Source organism: Dendropsophus ebraccatus, chromosome 8 (assembly GCF_027789765.1).
Source record: "Dendropsophus ebraccatus isolate aDenEbr1 chromosome 8, aDenEbr1.pat, whole genome shotgun sequence".
NCBI classification, from domain to species: domain Eukaryota; kingdom Metazoa; phylum Chordata; class Amphibia; order Anura; family Hylidae; genus Dendropsophus; species Dendropsophus ebraccatus.
In genome coordinates this window covers 59626750-59636987 of record NC_091461.1, presented here as the reverse complement: position 1 = coordinate 59636987, position 10238 = coordinate 59626750, and positions in this window count along the sequence as shown.

Sequence of the window (10238 nt, the reverse complement as noted above, 5' to 3'; positions counted from 1 at the left end):
CATTACGAAATATGTACATCAATTTAGGGAGTAAAAACATTTTGAATGCGTTGAGTCTACCAAGCCATGAAAGTTCTACTTTGTTAAATTGAGTTATGTCGGATCGCAATGTATGTAAAAGCGGCACATAGTTTTCATTATAAAGGTTTTTGATTGGATATGTCAAGGAGATGCCTAGGTAAGTAATTTTTGAGTTCTGCCAATCGAGGGGATATAAAGATTTTAGTTGGTTAGATTTTTCTATAGGAACATTAATTGGGAGAGCTTGTGTTTTATTAGTGTTTAATTTATAATAAGAGATCCTTCCAAATTTTTCTAGGGTGAGCATAATATTAGGGAGAGAGATCAAAGGGTCAGATACCGTTAATATTATATCGTCTGCATAGAGGGAAAGAGTATGTTTCTCTTCTCCAATAGCTATCCCCCTAATATTTTCAGAGGATCTAAGGGCAGCAGCCAGCGGCTCCAACGTCAAAACAAAAAGAAGCGGGGATAGCGGACACCCCTGTCGAGTTCCATTAAGTATTTGGAATGGAGATGACAGGGATCCATTAGCAAAAACCTGAGCTGATGGCGCCGAAAAAATAGCGCCAATGGCCCTATCAATAGGTCCAACAAACCCCAACCTCCGGAGCACCGAGAAGGCATAGGACCAGTTGACCCGGTCGAACGCCTTCTCGGCGTCCAACGAGAGAACCAGCGCCTCCCCCCCAGTTTTTTCCAAGTAGTGTACAATATTTATTAGGCGCCTGGTATTTTCTGTACCCTGACGACCCTTAACGAAACCTGTTTGATCCTCGCATATTAATTTGGTCATTATTAGGGGCTAAACGTAAGGCAAAGATTTTTGCATATATTTTCATATCACTGTTTAACAGCGATATCGGGCGGAAGTTCTGGGGGACATCCTGGGTCTTGCCTGGCTTGGGAAGGGTGATTATTAGCGCTTTTTGGTTCTCTGTGGGAAATTTTCCGCTGTCCACTACGCCCAAATAGAATTTGAGTAAGCTGGGGGATAAGATATTACTGAATGTTTTATAATATAGGTTCGTAAGTCCGTCAGGACCAGGAGACTTCCCTAAAGGAAGTTGTTTTATAACCTTTTGTATTTCTGTTATAGTGATTGGAGTGTTTAAGCCATCTATTTGTTCCTTAGAGAGCTGTGGGAGACTAATTTTTTCCAGGAAGGAGTTAATCTCCTCCTGAGATGGGTGATGTAAGGATGGATCTTTTTCAAGATTGTACAGTTTAGTGTAGTAATCTCTAAACAGATTAGAGATTTCCTGTGGGTCTATCACCTTACCCTTGCCCGAACTATCTGTCATATAAGGGATTTTGGTTTTGAGGTGTTTAGCTTTTAGTTGGTTAGCCATTAATTTATTTGCTTTGTTACCTTGGGAATAATATTTGATTTTTAGTTTTCTCATGTGTTTTTCAAAGTCGGACAGGAGACATTCAGCTAACTGTCTTCTTAGTGTGTTGAGTTTTTCTAGGTGATGTTTTTCCTGTTGTTTTTTGTTTAGGGATTCATATTGCTTTATTTCTTTAAGTATTGAGTTAATTTTTTGTGATTTTTCTTTTTTGATTTGGTGTCCTAATTTAATAAATGTTCCTCTAATAAAGGCTTTATGAGCGTTCCAAATATGGGCAGGGTTGATATCATCAGTAGAGTTTGTTGCAAAATATTCGATTAGGTCTGATTCAACTATTTGTTTATAGTGGGGATGTGATAAAATAAACGAGTTACACCTCCAGAGGCAGGTTGGCACAGTTTTGGTGAGCTCATGAATAGACAACGTAATTGGAGCGTGGTCAGACCACGAAATGTCCCCTATGGTGGTGTCTTTAATCTGGTATAGTGTATTTCTATCAGTTAGAAAAAGGTCTATACGTGTATAGCTATTGTGCGAACATGAGAAAAAAGTATAATCTCTTTCATTACTATGTTTCGCTCTCCAGGAGTCAAATAGGTCTTCTTTCCATAGAAATTTGTTAAATTCCTGTGAGGAATGGTGGGTATTGGAGGTGGTATCAAGATGGGGGTCAGGCACCAGATTGAAGTCCCCACAATATATTACTCTCCCTTGTTGGACTTTGGAGACATGTCTATGAATTTTTTGGATAAATTTTAGCTGATAGTTGTTAGGTGCATAAAGATTGATTAAAGTGTAAGTTATATTATTAATATTACAAACTAAGATTATGAATCTTCCATCAGGGTCCTTTTCTATCAAAATCGGATTGAATGCAACCGTATTACGTACTGCGATGCATACTCCTCTCGACTTTGAGGAAAAGTGTGATTGATAAATATGTGGAAATTGTGAGTTATGAAGTCTATGGGCATCTTCTTTCAGTAGGTGAGACTCTTGTACACATATTATATCACCTTTAAGAGATCTAGCCTCTTTCCATAGGTAGTTTCTTTTTTGGGGGCTATTCAAACCTCTAACGTTTAGTGAGACAATTTTAAGTACCATAAATAAAGAAACCTTATGCTTTCTAATGAGATAATCTTACATGAGAGATGTGGTCTTGTGTCGGAACATGGCGAATTCACCTTCATGAACAGTTGTAGTGATCTGAAAAAACTTAAATACAACAAATAAAGATTCAGAAAACAGATAAAGATAGTTCCCATGTAACGTGGAACAAAAGGAAACATGTTGTAAAGTAACCAAGTTACAACATCAATGGGGTTATAACGTTCACTGTGAAACCGAGAAACAATGAGCATACAATTAGGTCAGTCAGGGCAGGCATCTCTGCTCCAGGATAATTCAATCGGGATCTTTACGCGGTCTAACTCTCTCCCAGGGACCTTCCATGTAAGATGGATGAGCCAGGTTCCTTCTATTTGCGGCTATTGGTATGTCCAGGCTGTTGAGGAACTCCTTCCCTTCCTCAACTGTTTTGATGATGGTTGTTTTATTGTCTTTTTGTATAAGAAGACGCACAGGGAATCCCCATCTATACATGATGTTGTTCTCTCTGAGTGTAGTAGTAATTGGAGATAGTTGTTTACGCAGCTGCAGAGTGGCCGCGGATAAGTCTGCATAGATTGTAATTTTTTTGAATTTGTCTGGTAGTTTTGGTTTGTTTCTCATTGCGAACATTACTGCTTCCTTGATATGAAAAAAGTGGATTTTTGCCAAAATGTCTCTGGGGATGTCAGATGGTAAGAAGCTGGGTTTGGGAATTCTATGTGCTCTGTCGACAATGAGGTCTCTATTTGAGCAAGATGGAATTAGGGTTCTGATGAATTCTTGGATATATTTGGTAATGTCTTTAGGCAAGATTGTCTCTGGGACTCCTCTGAACTTGATGTTGTTGCGGCGAGACCTATCCTCTAGGTCCGCCACTTTTGCTTTGAGTGTGATGAGGTCCTCCTCCAGTACCTCGTGCGAGTCAATGAGGTCATTGTGAGATGATGCAATTTTTTCCATCCCATTTTCTACTTTATCCAGGCGTTCTTCCACAACTTCCACAGATGATTGAACAGATTTTACCATCTCTGCCATATCCTTTTGCAAAGAATGTCTCAGGGCCAACAGCATGTTACCCATTTTTTCTTCTGAGATGGATATGTTTGTGGATGATGAATCTGATATGGGATTTTTCTGCATTGTGTTTCCAGTTCCACCGTTCTCTTTTTGTGCGGCTAATGTTTCAGCAACGTCCTCATTCAATTGTATTCTGGGTTTTTGTTTTAGTGGGCTTTCGGAGTCAGGAGATGAAAGTAAAGAGGGTTTGTCCATTTGCTTTTGGAGAGTAGAGATGACAGTTGCCTCACTATCACTATAAGTCTCCGCGATATTATGGTGTTGTTCTTCATCAGAACCTTGTTGGGTTAAAACAGTTGATGGTACTGAATTGCTCCTTCTCCTTGGTGAGATTTCATTGTTGATGGAGGATTCTGTACCAATTGAGTTTGGAGAGTCTGGAGCGTTAGGTAACGCTTTGTTTCGGTCCTTAGTACCAATAGAAGAGAAATGAAAGTCTGCTAGCTTTTTAGGCTTTGAGGCCGTTCTGGTTCTCTTACGTATCATTGTAAGTAATTGGATTTCTTTTCAGAGCCTCCAAAGAGAAGTTACACACGATACCTTGAGGTTTTTATATCGTATTTGTTATATGCTTAACAGCTGTCTGAAGCAGGAATGCTGTATGTTATTCAGAGATGCAATATATGATACGTCCACTAGGTGGTGTAGTTGCACTGTGGAAGAATATGCAGGGTGAACGTAATATGTTTGCAGAAGAACAATATGGAGGATTTTACTTGTGCTTTATATAGTATGAATGCAGTTTAGCTGTTCCTTTACTGTATGTTTTACTTAGGTTTCAGCTGCTGCTAGACAGAACCGTTGTTCAGTATAGGGGAACTCTCTTCACATCAGGGTTAATGTCTTATGTAGCAGTCCTCCTATTTTTGGCAGAAGTGTGAGCCCCTGCTTTCACACAGCAGCAGCCCACCTTCACTGATTATGCTGGCTGGAGAGGGATATTACAGGGTTTTCCCCTTATATCTGGCTTCTATGCCGGCACCTCGCTTCCCCCGTGCTCCCCGTCTATGGCCGCCGGACCGGAAGTGCGCAGCTGTTATTACTGCCTGCCCAGTAATGCAGTCAGCAAAGGCTCACTGGTCCCCTGGAGTACCTGGTTGTCCGTGCGGGCGCTTATGCGGTCCGGGTGGCGGTTTGCTGTTGCTTGGGAAGGTCTGTGTCCTCAGGTGCTGTTTGTTCTTCCGTCCGCAGCCTCCGAACCGGAAGTGCTCGTTCCCGGCTTCCGGCTGCTACTCGAGGCCGGGGATGCAGCAGTGCTTGTAGGCCCGGACTGAGAAAATGCTCCAAAATCTTCAGGAGCGGCTCATAATGTGCCTTGGGGGCCGCTTATGCCGTGGAGAGGTTCACAGGCTGTAAAAATATCTTTTTTGCTGTCCCACGTCGCTTTTATGCCGCTTTGTCCCTGGAGCTGGATTAACCTGCAGCCATCAGTCTCGGTAGCCAAGCCACGCCCCCCGCAGGAGAGGTTTTCTATGGGGATTTGCTGCTGCTCTGGACAGTTCCTGACATGAACAGAGGTGGCAGCAGAGAGCACTGTGTTAGGCTGGAGAGAATACACCACTTCCTGCAGGACATACAGCAGCTGATAAGTACTGGAGGAGTTCCTGAGATTTTTAAATAGAAGTAATTTACAAATCTGTATAACTTTCTGAGACCGGTTGATTTGGGGGGGGGGGGATTCAGGAAGTTTCTCCCTTGACAAACTGCTCTCCTCTACACTGCTCCACTCTGCTCTCAACTATACAAGCACCGCTACAACTACCTCTACTGTACTCAGGACTGCCGTGACAAGAGCCCAAGGGACCCATCACAGCCTGGCAGGTCACCGACCATTTGGGGGAAGTACAGCCAGCCACAACACTAAAGCAGGTACCAACATCGCACCTGTGTGCTGGACTATCACTGGCATCACAACATTACTATCGCTGGCTGAGGTGTACAACACAACCGACCAACCACCACAGAAGTGGCGTCACCAGTAACATCACAGCACGTCACTGGTCGAGTACCACAATTACTTATCGGCTCTACATTCCTGCCCATAGAAGTTAGTGTCAGCGTGACATCCTGTGTATGATGCCTGATAGAGTATATGGACGTGGTTAGGGGAGACAAACTCTTTAATTACTCTTAGAATGGTAAGTACTAGATCATTTACATGTTAGTCGTGTGGCTTTTTGTACCCAGCATGTGTTTTTTATTAGAACTTACACACTTATACAGCGCCATCAGTGGCGCAGCTACCGCGGTCGCGGCGGTCGCCGCCGCGACCGGGCCCGCCACGAAAGGGGGCCCGCGAGGCCCTCCCGATCAATCACTCTTGTGATTGCTTGCGGTCACAAGAGTCCGGCTACGTCTTCCCCCGGCTGCTGCGCGGCTGCCGGGGGTGTCGCGTCTCATCCGGGGCAGCGCGCGCATCCGACTTCCAGTTCCGGCGCGCAGGGAGCTCTGGGATGAGTTTCGCAATTCCTAAAATAGAGGACACAATCCAAGAAATTAATACCACTTACAAATATGAGGAGGCTATAGCCTTTGGTAATAACTCTATTAAAAGGTTCAGAGAGAATTGGTCACCATGGACATCAAGCTCCTATTTTTCATCTTAACATTTTCTATTTTGTTAAACAAGGATTATGACTATGGATGGTTTCCTGATGTATAATCAGATCCTTGTCTACTATAATACTCTTCTTTTCTTGTTGAAATGTATGTCCGGCTCCGTCTTCCCCCGGCTGCTGCGCGGCTGCCGGGGGTGTCGCGTCTCATCCGGGGCAGCGCGCGCATCCCAGAGCTCCCTGCGCGCCTTGGGCCCTGACTTCTGGTTCCGGCGCGCAGGGAGCTCTGGGATGCGCGCGCTGCCGGGGATAGGACGTGACACCCCCGGCAGCCGCGCAGCAGCCGGGGACAGACCAGGAGGAGTGAGGATCAATGTGGGATCGCGTTGTCAGGTGAGTTAAGTTTTATTTATTTTTTTTTTATCAGCCTGCAGGGTGGGGGAAAGAGGGGGGCATCTATGAGGGTGGGGGGAAGAGGGGGGCATCTATGAGGGTGGGGGGAAGAGGGGGGCATCTATGAGGGTGGGGGAAAAGAGGGGGGCATCTATGAGGGTGGGGGAAAGAGGGGGGCATCTATGATGGTGGGGGGAAAGAGGGGGGCATCTATGAGGGTGGGGGGAAAGAGGGGGGCATCTATGAGGGTGGGGGGAAAGGGGACCATCTATGAGGGTGGGGGGAAGAGGGGGGCATCTATGAGGGTGGGGGGAAAGTGGGGGCATCTATAAGGGTGGGGGGAAAGACGGGGGCATCTATGAGGGTGGGGGGAAAGAGGGGGGCATCTATGATGGTGGGGGGAAAGAGGGGGGCATCTATGAGGGTGGGGGGGAAAGGGGACCATCTATGAGGGTGGGGGGGAAGAGGGGGGCATCTATGAGGGTGGGGGGAAAGTGGGGGCATCTATGAGGGTGGGGGGAAAGACGGGGGCATCTATGAGGGTGGGGGGAAAGAGGGGGGCATCTATGAAGGTGGGGGAAAGAGGGGGGTATCTATGAAGGGGGGAAGAGGGACCATCTATAAGGGAGGGGGGAAAGGGACCATCTATAAGGGGGGGGGGACCATCTATAAGGAAGGGGGGAAAGGGGAACATCTATAAGGGAGGGTGGGGGGAGAGGGCCATCTATAAGGGAGGGTGGGGGGAAAGGGGACCATCTATAAGGGAGGGTGGGGGGAGAGGGGGCCATCTATAAGGGAGGGGGGGAAGGGGGCCATCTATAAGGGGGGGGACCATCTATAAGGGAGGGGGGAAGGGGACAATCTATAAGGGAGGGGGGGAAGGGGGCCATCTATAAGGGGGGGGACCATCTATAAGGGAGGGGGGGGGGGAGAGGGGGCCATCTATAAGGGAGGGTGGGGGAGAGGGGGCCATCTATAAGGGAGGGGGTAGAGGGGGCCATCTATAAGGAGGGCGGAGAGGAGGCCATCTATAAGGGAGGGGGTAGAGGGGGCCATCTATAAGGAGGGCGGAGAGGAGGCCATCTATAAGGGAGGGGGTAGAGGGGGCCATCTATATGGAGGAGGGAGAGGAGGCCATCTATAAGGGAGGGTGGGGGGAGAGGGGGCCATCTATAAGGAGGGCAACATGGGGGGAGAGGGGATACACAGAGGGGGGCATATATTATTAGGGGGTCACATAGAGTCAGGGCTACCCACTAAATGAGGGTGTAAAGGGGACAATACAGATGTGCAGCGTGTATAGAGATGAGGATGGTGCCAGTGTGAGGAGACTAATATGTCTGTCTGGCAGATTCTGTGGATTCGTGGCTCGGAGAAGTTCTCATAATGGCCCAGGACGGATGGAGAAGAAGATGAAAAGGAAAGAACTCCGATCAGAAAAGACGTCTCCTGTGAGTCACCTGATATAACTGCACTGTAATGTATATGGTGTATAGAGCCTGTGTACAGCTGCATCCACCTCTATATGACTGGATGAGGTGATTTAGTATACTGGATTTGGTCAGTAACAATATGGTGGTGATGGTAGTGGTTGTGGTGTGGCAGTAATGTTTCCTTCCTATATACTGGTATTACTGGTAATATTGGTCTCAGTATACAGGATTTGGTCGGTAACAGTATGGCGGTAATATGTACGGTGATAATACTTTCTCTTCCAATATGCTGGTGTTCTTGGTAATATCTGTCTTGGTGTGTATATATATATATATATATATATATATATATATATATATATATATATATATATACACACACACCAATAGCATCACTTGGTCGTGAAAGGAGGAGGAGGGGGGGGGCCCAAGTTGACCTCTCGCACCAGGGCCCAGGAGACATTAGCTACGCCGCTGAGCGCCATGTTCTGCAGTAATACTTACAGAGATTCCAAAAGCTGCCATCTTTTTGCCAAATCTTTGTAGAAACCAGAATGGGATACTGAGGACAGCCGAAATCTGCAAATGATAAAAACATTCAAATATTATCGATGTATCTATCTATCTATCTATCTATCTATCTATCTATCTAGAAGATGGAGAGTCCACAGCACACCAGCTCAGGTAGTAGAAAATGTGTAGTTTATTCCAAAAAAATGGTGAACAAACAGATGCAACGTTTCGATAGCCTCTCGCTATCTTTCTCTATTCCCTGAGCACCCGCCACATTGGAATTGGATGTGCGGCTTGTTTTCTACTCTCTATCTATCTATCTATCTATCTATCTATCTATCTATCTATCTATCTATCTATCTATCTCCTATCTATCTATCTACACATTTAGAGAAGACGCTGCACTCAGGTGAGTATAAATAGTTTTTGTGTTTACACCACTAGTGAGAGTCCTGGCATGTAGCAGCAGTCCTGACATGTAGCGGCGGTCCTGGCATGTAGCATTATTCCTGGCATGTAGCGTTAGTCCTGGCATGTAGCGTTAGTCCTGGCATGTAGCGGCGATCCTGGCATGTAGCGGCAGTCCTGGCATGTAGCGGCGGTCCTAGCATGTAGCAGCAGTCCTGCCATGTAGCGGCGGTCCTAGCATGTAGCAGCAGTCCTGCCATGTAGCGGCGGTCCTAGCATGTAGCAGCAGTCCTGAGTTTTCCTGTGTTCTCTATGGGAGGGGTAAGCCATAGCCACATAGATCTGATGGCGGCTTGTCTCTCTGAGAACAAAGAGGTTGGGCATTGATTTTCCATCAAGCCTAACCCCCTATGCCCACTGATATCATCTGTCAGAGGACTGTCCAGAGAGCCTCATACTCCTTACACTGATGGCCGAACCCACCACAAGCAGCAGGTATCACCAACAAAAGTGTAAAAATTAAATTGCTGCTACAATATTTAAGCATTTAGGGCCCCACCTTCAACTTTGCCCAGGGCCACATTTAGTCTAAAACCGGCCCTGCGTCTGAGCAGTACAGCAGTACCGGCCGGGCTAAAGTTCACTGACACCAGCCGTTATGTGACACGGCCGGTGTCATACGCTGTGTAAACCCGGCCTTAAAAGTGCATAGCTGCAAAAGATCAGAAGGAGTGGTTGCTGCTCTGCGGTCTCTAGGTATTATAGGAACAGGATAGACCCTAAAGTGTCCCTATCCTGTACAATGTATGGGGAAAGCATTTTATACACACACACTTACAATATAGCGCCACATATGTGATAGGCACCACCCTATGTTTGTAATGTGGCGCCACGTATGAACGTTAATAGGCTCCCCCCCCCCCACACATTTATATGGCGCCACAATTGAGCATTGATCCGAGACGCCACCCCCCCCCCCCCCCTTATACCATTACTACATAATATCCAGTATACACAGAGCAGTACTCTCCCTCAGCAGTCACCATATAGCGGTAGATGAGGCTGTGCACAGAGCAGTACTCTCCCTCAGCAGTCACCATGTAGCGGTAGATGAGGCTGTGCACAGAGCAGTACTCTCCCTCAGCAGTCACCATATAGCGGTAGATGAGGCTGTGGACAGAGCAGTACTCTCCCTCAGCAGTCACCATATAGCGGTAGATGAGGCTGTACACAGAGCAGTACTCTCCCTCAGCAGTCACCATATAGCGGTAGATGAGGCTGTGCACAGAGCAGTACTCTCCCTCAGCAGTCACCATATAGCGGTAGATGAGGCTGTGCACCTGCAGACCTTATAGGTGATTGTATTGCCGGTA